The following is an 8923-nucleotide window of genomic DNA, read 5'->3' as shown; positions in this document are numbered from 1 at the left end:
CTAAGAAGTGCAGCCCAATTCACCCCGGTTCCCTGTGGAGACCACCTCTCACTGTCCCAAAGAACACAGGTAATTAGGTTGCAGGAGGAATTCTCAGATGTGTTCTTGCCCGTCCCTGGTCGCACTAACCTCATAGAATGCCACATTGAGACTCCCCCAGGGGTAGTGGTGCGCAGCTGCCCATATCGGCTCCCCGAACACAAGAAAAATGTGGTTTGGGATGAACTCCAGGCTATGCTTAAGATGGGAGTAATTGAGGAGTCACACAGCAATTGGAGCAGCCCAGTGGTCATGGTTCCCAAGACCTATGGGTCAGTCCGGTTCTGTGTAGACTATACAAATGTCAACACAGTGTCTAAATTTGATGCATATCTGATGCCTTGCATTGATGAACTACTCGATCGGTTATGCATGGCTTGCTTTTACTCGACACTGGATTTAACTATGGGATATTGGCAGATCCCTTTGATTCCATTATCCCATGAGAAAATGACTTTTTCCACACCGTTTGGCTTATACCAATTTGTCACCCTTCCTTTCAGTTGTTTGGGGCCCCAGCAATGTTTCAGTGTCTCATGGATCAAAGTCTCTGTCCCCACAATGCATATGGGGCAGCCTACTTATATGACAATCATTTATAGTAATGATTGGGAGCAGTGTTTACAGCATCTTACGGCAGTCCTGAGGTCACTGAGGTGTGCTAGGCTCACAGCAAACCTGAAGAAGTGTGCAATTGGATGGGTGGAAATACAGTATCTGGGCTTCCACTTGGGTCATGGTCAGGTACATCCCCAAATTGATAAGATTGCAGCGATTGTGGGTCTGCCCACGACCGAAGACCAAAAAGGGGGTGAGGCGGTACCTGGGGTGGGCTGGCTATTATAGGCGGTTTGTGCCTAACTTTTTGGATGTCACCAGCCCGCTGACTGACCTCACTAAAAAGGGGGCACCAGATCCAATCCAATGGATGGAGCCACGCGAACGGGCTTTTGCTCAAGTAAAGGTGGTTTTGTGTGGGGGCCCGCTGGTACATTCTCCTGACTTTTCACTTCCTTTTGTTTTACAGACCAATGCATTGGACAGAGGGCTGGGGGCCATTTTGTCCCAGGTGGTGGAGGGGGAGGAGCATCTGGTGCTGTACATCAGCCACAAAGTCTCCATGAGAGAGTCAAAGTACAGCCCGATAAAAAAGGAGTATCTGGCCATCAAGTGGGCAGTCCTCACCCTCCACTACTACCTACTAGGATGCCCATTCACTCTCTGTTCCGACCATGCCCTACTCCAGTGGCTCCACCACATGAATGATGCCACTGCACGGATCACTTGTTGGTATCTGGCCCTTCAGCCCTTTAAACCTTAGTCAGCTGCAGGCCGGACATCTCCCTGGCCTGAGTCGGGTGGTGGGGGTATGTGGCAGCAGGGGCATGGTTGAGCATCAGCTGTGAATGGCAAGGAGGCAGGTTGAACCAGCAGATAAAATGTGATGAGGTGCACTTGTGGCAAATTACTCTCCATCTATTAACCTGCGTTGCTGCGTGTCTTTCAGATAGCCAGGAACGAGAGAGAGAGAGAGCTGCGTCACCCCACGCATGTGTGTGTTTGTGTGCAAGCAGATGTATGAGGGTAAGTCAAAAAGTTCTAAGACAGGTGTTATAATTTCAAAAGGAATTCAAAAAAAGGAATACAAAAAAGGAATTCTCTGATGGAAACATTGCTTGCAGAAGTGTTTAGAATTAAATGGAAAATATATAGAGAAATAGCTTTGTTATTTTCATAAATAAATATTTTCTTCATTTGTCAAAGAACTTTTTGACTTACCCTTGTATTATTCATGTCACAGTCTGGTCCAGTCCATCCATGCCTGAGTTTGTGGGACTTCCAGGCCAGCTCCGGGACAGGAATCCAGTCCTGCCCTGCTGTAGGCCATTTTCCCTGAAGCAGTACTCCCACACCTGCTACCACTCCTCTCCTATCAGCCAGGGCCTTCTTAAGAGTTGTTTGGAGCTACTCCAGTTGCCAGACTGTCTTTTGCAGACTTTCTTCACCTTGCTACAGCCCTTTGGTATTGTGACTTCTTGATTCCCCCTGCCTGTATTGTTCCGTGTTTTTTTTTGTCTCGTTTTCTGTCCAGTTTTTGCCCCCGTTTACCTGCCTGTTCTTCTGGATTGTGTTTTTGTTTCCTCTGCCTGGGTTTCCCTTGTCCCTGTTTTCAGTTTTTGTGAAGATTTTTCTGTCCTGTTTTTGTCCCTGACCATGCCTGCTTGCTCTTCTGTGTTTTGATCTCTTGGCCTGTTCTTTGACCACTAATTTTTGCCTGAGCCCTATTGTACCTCTGCCCTCAACTTCATTAAAGAAGTTATTTTCTGTACACTGCCTGTTTTGAGTCTGCTCTTGGGTCCTCACTTCACCTCAGCTCGCCATTTCTGACAATTCATCACTGAAAAGTGTGCAAAATAAAAGAACTCACCTGTTCTGAAGCCTGCTTCCAGTTCCTGTGTTCCCCCACAAGTCCAAGCATTGTTACAGTCCTGCTGTCACCAAACTTTAAGAACAGCTCACTATTACATTACAATGATGATTAATCTATATCCAAACTGAAGGCACATGAAAATTGCATAAAGCAAATAAATATCCATAAGACGGGCAGCATGGTGGTGTAGTGGTTCGCACTGTCACCTCACAGCAAGAAGGTCCTGGGTTTGAGCCCAGCGGCTGGTGAGGGCCTTTTTGTGTGAAGTTTGCATGTTCTCCCCGTGTCTGTGTGGGTTTCCTCTGGGTGCTCCAGTTTCCCCCACAGTCCAAAGACATGCAGGTTACGTTAATTGGTGGCTCTAAATTGACTGTAGGTGTGAGTGTGAATGGTTGTTTGTTTCTGTGTAAGCCCTGCGATAACCTGGCAGCTTGACCAGGATGTACCCTGCCTCTCAGCCATAGTCAGCTGGGATAGGCTCCAGCTTGCCTGCGACCCTGTAGAACAGGATAAGCAGCTACAGATGATGGATGGGATGGATGAATATCCATAAGACCAAAGCCTTCTATCATTGAAAAGATGGAGCAGACAGTAAAAAGCAACATGGACTGAAGTGCCCAAAAATTATACAAAAAGAGTCCAAAGCCACAGAAGAGAAGGTGAAAAATATTGGACATACCATGGAATGTCTGTCAAATCCATTACCTCAAACAGAAAAACAAAACAGAAGAAAGGCCAACTAAAGATGCCCTAAGAAATTTGCAAGTGATTACATAAGACAAAGGATTTGTTCATTTCATTGCAACTTTTCCACATCTTATTGTAATTTTAGGCATGTTAGACATGAACAATTAAACCAAAGTATTCAACTTGCTCCCAAAAATGAGCAACTGCTTAGCTATGACACTACGTTTTCCCTGGGAGATTTGTATGTATAGGCACTTTTGTACAAAAACATCAAGCGTTTGAGGAGAAACCTATTCTACCTACTTTGTTCATGATCCATGAACAAAAATTTCAATCACATCATGAAATCTTATTTGAGGCACTCCATAGTTATTGTAAATCAAATCTGCCTCATATGCCCATAGCTACTGATATGGAACATGGTATATTAAATGCAATAGTGGCAGAAACAACTTTTAAAGTAGTCAGGCATTGGAGGCATTTGTGGAAAGACATAGAACAATAATGTTTTGTTCACCGGGGGAAATAAGCCTGATGCCAATTTTTCTGTTGAAGAAATTTATAGAATTCTCCGTGTGCCAACAAAGACTTCAACTTAAACAGAAATTGAACAATGGCAAAACAGAGTTGAAAGTTCGTGGAGCACTTTAGGTCACAAATTCATTCCAAACGAATATTTCACAAGGGCTCATGTTGAAAGATTTGTCAACCTGCATTTGGAAAATGGTGTTATATCTAATTAAAGTGAAGGCTTTAACTGGCTCATGAAAGACTTGAACAACTGGAAAGGACCTATAGATTTGGTTGTGTTATTTAGATTTTTGCAGCAGTATTATTTAGGGGAACTCAGACAAGGAAAGGCAGGTCTTGGAAACTTCACATTGAAAAGTGACCCATCATCTTCAACTTCCTCTAGAGCAATACAGAAAGAGCATGCATTCTATGAAGAGTTACCAATCACTTATCAAGTCCATAAAGTCATCTGACTTTTGCTTCATGGATGATGTTTCTGAATCTACTGAATACTCAAATTTGTCGAAAATAGCAAAATAAAGAAATTTCAGGAGACCGGATATCATTTGTCTGCAAAATGAGTTGTTTTGTTATATTAGGATCCCCCAGACAACTCTACACTGTCCAATTATTTCCCAAAAAAACTGTTCCTGTTTAATTTCAAACAAATGTTGTCAAATTTTGTCCATGAAAATGTCTTAAAGGACGGATGTTCAAGTGTCCATGCCATCGACATGCGTGAATCTTGCTGTATTACAGAAAAATACTTGAGGAAATAAAAAGCCAGGAAGACAACAACCAAGACCAGGTGACATTGAGCATGAATATCCTGAAGCCAACGAGGTTAAGGTTAAATTATATGTCCTCAAAGACGAAACAACAAAAGTTTAAATGGGAACAAAGAATGATGATGAAGTGAATGTTTCTGTAACATCCATGAAAGTTTTGATGCCATTGGAAAATAACTCACAGATGACTCTTACAGAAGGATCGATGGTCCAGTTAACAGTGGCTGGCTAGGTGATTCATAGATGTGGCCCATTCAATTTTAAAAAGGCAGTTTCCCCTCATCTGTGGTTTCCCACCTTGTGTCTATGCCGAGACACCATGTTTCAAGCCAGTTGTTGACACTTTTTTTACAAATTGTAAACACACCCTAAGGCTGGTGGCCAACAGTGGATAATCACAACTATGAATGTTAACATATCCTCAGCAAACATTAAGTTGTATGACAGTGCTTTGACAAATTTCATCTCTTCTTCAGAGTATTGCCAACATAATGCATTCTCCGGAATCCAAAATAATCATATATTTCATGAACTCTGACATAAAACCAAATGGAAATGACTGTGGCCTGTATGCGATAGCAATTGGTATAGAAATTTGTTTTGGTGGATTACCAGAGACCATACATCATGACCACCAAGCTACAGTGGTGCTTGAAAGTTTGTGAACCCTTTAGAATTTTCTATAATTCTGCATAAATATGACCTAAAACATCATCAGATTTTCACACAAGTCCTAAAAGTAAATAAAGAGAACCCAGTTAAACAAATGAGACAAAAATATTATACTTGGTCATTTATTTATTGAGGAAAATGATCCAATATTACATATCGGTGAGTGGCAAAAGTATGTGAACCTCTAGGATTAGCAGTTAATTTGAAGGTGAAATTAGTGTCAGGTGTTTTCAATCAATGGGACAAAAATCAGGTGTGAGTGGGCACCCTGTTTTATTTAAAGAGCAGGGGTCTATCAAAGGTTGATCGTCACAACACATAATTGTGGAAGTATATCATGGCACAAACAAAGGAGATTTCTGAGGACCTCAGAAAATTGTTGTTGATGCTCATCAGGCTGGAAAAGGTTACAAAACCATCTCTAAAGTGTTTGGACTCCACCAATCCACAGTCAGACAGATTGTGTACAAATGGAGGAAATTTAAGACCATTGTTACCCTCCCGAGGAGTGGTCGACCAACAAAGATCACTTCAAGAGCAAGGTGTGTAATAGTCGGTGTGGTCACAAAGGACCCCAGGGTAACTTCTAAGCAACTGAAGGCCTCTCTCACATTGGCTAATGTTAATGCTCATGAGACCACCATCAGGAAAACACTGAACAACAATAGTGTGCATGGCAGGGTTGCAAGGAGAAAGCCACTGCTCTCCAAAAAGAACATTGTTGCTCGTCTGCAGCTTGCTAAAGATCACTTGGACAAGGCAGAAGGCTATTGGAAAAATGTTTTGTGGATGGATGAGACCAAAATAGAAATTTTTGGTATAAATGAAAAGCCTTAAGTTTGGAGAAAGTAAAAGACTGCATTCCAGCATAAGAACCTTATCCCATCTGTGAAACATGGTGGTGGTAGTATCATGGTTTGGGCCTGTTTTGCTGCATCTGGGCCAGGACGGCTTGCCATCATTGATGGAACAATGAATTCTGAATTATACTAGTGAATTCTAAAGGAAAATGTCAGGACATCTGTCCATGAACTGAATCTCAAGAGAAGGTGGGTCATGCAGCAAGACAATGACCCTAAGCACACAAGTTGTTCTACCAAAGAATGGTTAAAGAAGAATAAAGTTAATGTTTTGGAATGGCCAAGTCAAAGTCCTGACCTTAATCCAATCAAAATGTTGTGGAAGGACCTGAAGCAAGCAGTTCATCTGAGGAAACCCACCAACATCCCAGAGTTGAAGCTGTTCTGTACGGAGGAATGGGCTAAAATGTCTCCAAGCCGGTGTGCAGGACTGATCAGCAGTTACTGGAAATGTTTAGGTGCATTTATTGCTGCACAAGGGGGTCACACCAGACACTAAAAGCAAAGGTTCACATACCTTTGCCAGTCACAGATATGTAATATTGGATCATTTTCCTCAATTAATAATTGACCAAGTATATTTTTTGTCTCATTTGTTTAACTGGGTTCCCTTTATCTACTTTTAGGACTTGTGTGAAAATCTGATGTTTTAGGTCATATTTATGCAGAATTATAGAAAATTCTAAAGGGTTCACAAACTTTCAAGCACCACTGTATATTATTCTACTCTTACCGCTTAACATTTTTGAAACTGAAACCGCTGAACTGAGGCTGACATACACATGCTGTTGCCATGACCAAAACTCTTATTTCCTGGAAATGGCCCGGTGCTAGAGTTCAGTGGAATGTACTTTCCCTCTGCAATAAGCATAAACATGTCTGAAAGTGATTTCTTTAGTCTAGTCCATTTATTTCGAATGGTGAACTGAATTGTATACACTCACCGGCCATTTTAATCTGAACACGTGTATGTGCATGTGCAGTATGTGATTGTTACACTCTTACATTCTTACAACATGATGATGTAGTGGCTGGCGCTTCTATATGAGGCAGTAGCCACAACAAAAACGATTTTGACCTTTTTGGTGACCTTGACTGGATGACCAACAAAATGTTGGTGGTTCTATTGGAGACCAATGCCCATCTATCCTGAAAGTTTCAAGAAGCTTGATCCAGCCGTTTTCCCATAATATTGTTAAACAAACAAGCAAGCAAACAAACAAATACCTTGCCCCCTGGTGGACTCCGTCTCAGGTGAGGTAACTCATCTCATTCTCATCTCATTATCTCTAGCCGCTTTATCCTGTTCTACAGGGTCACAGGCAAGCTGGAGCCTATCCCAGCTGACTACGGGCGAAAGGCGGGGTACACCCTGGACAAGTCGCCAGGTCATCACAGGGCTGACACATAGACATAGACAACCATTCACACTCACATTCACACCTACGATCAATTTAGAGCAGACGTGTTCAGCTGAAACAGTGCCGCAACTTTTGAGGCGAGGGAATCCACCTCAGTATCTTCCCCGAATGGGTGGCACATGAGTGTAGCTAGTGGCTCGAGCAAAGCAAAGTCTTGAAATCGCTTCTCAAACTCTGACTGGAGAATTTCAATCTGCTCAGTGTAGCGCGCACTGTTAAGTTGCGCAAACGCCCTCCCTTGCATCTCCAGCTCCGAGGCGAGGTTTCGGAAGTTTCCTAAATCACGGCGCTGCATCTTTGAAACCAGCAGTTTCATTTTACTGGTTGTCATGGTAACCTAATGTAACATTTTTTTTGACGCAGCGCTTGGCTGACATTTCGCTTCAGGGAAAAAGTGAATTTGTTTACATGTAAAAATGACCACGACGTTTTTTTTTTTTAATTTCATAACAAATATATTAATATTTACATATCAATCATGAGATCTACCATCCCTGCCTTCGAGATCGACCGGTCGATCGCGATCGACGTAGTGGGCACCCAGGATTTAGAGTCACCAGTTAACCTAACCTGCATGTCTTTGGACTGTGGGGGAAACCGGAGCACCTGAAGGAAACCCACGTGGACACGGGGAGAACATGCAAACTCCACACAGAAAGGCCCTCACCGGCCACGGGGCTCGAACCTGGACCTTCTTGCTGTGAGGCGACAGCGCTAACCACTACACCACCGTGCCACCCCGGTGAGGTAACTATACCAGTTATTCTATTGTGGCTGGAAAGGCTAACATTAAACCCTTAAATTCAGGCTTGTACTTAATATGCACCTAGAAGTAGCATACAGTTCATTAAAAGGCTTAAAAGTAATGTGTCAAGGAAATTTGTGCATTCTTTGTGTTTAAACATAAAATCCAGAATTTACCAAGTATAATCACATTTAAATTGTGGACACCAAGCATTCCGTAATAACGATGGCAGTGCCTGAATGTGCTGTGTATAAGAGGCAAAACTTAATTCTCATATCAGTAATACTGTTTTGGTGCACCTCATGTTTTCTCCATGGAAAAAAAAAACCCTAGGAAAATCATTGATTTTTTTTTTAGGAATTATGCAAAATTTTTGTCAGTGACCTTATCTTTCACGGACACTAGACATCAAAGCGTTCAGGCAATTTTGTTGGAAAATCAAGACAACATGAGATATATGACCAGTAGTTGGGAATAATGAATTTCAAGCTGATTGAATCAAAGGTGAGCAAACTGGAAGTGACAACAAAATACATGAATCAGTGAGGATTATCGCTTAAAAAAATCCAAAATGGTGGCACCTGTGAGTTTGGTGTATTACTTCACAATGTTAAAAGAATGCTTAAAGTAAAAACAGAGTAAAAACAGTATCACAACACCACACAAAATTAACAATATATTCTGTAAATGTTTATTTATTGTTGAATCAACATTTGTGTGTGTGTATATAAAACTAAATAACTTAAAAGGTCTTTAGGCCAAATGAA

This window comes from Neoarius graeffei, chromosome 13 (assembly GCF_027579695.1).
Source record: "Neoarius graeffei isolate fNeoGra1 chromosome 13, fNeoGra1.pri, whole genome shotgun sequence".
NCBI classification, from domain to species: Eukaryota; Metazoa; Chordata; class Actinopteri; order Siluriformes; family Ariidae; genus Neoarius; species Neoarius graeffei.
Note: the sequence above shows the minus strand (reverse complement) of the source record.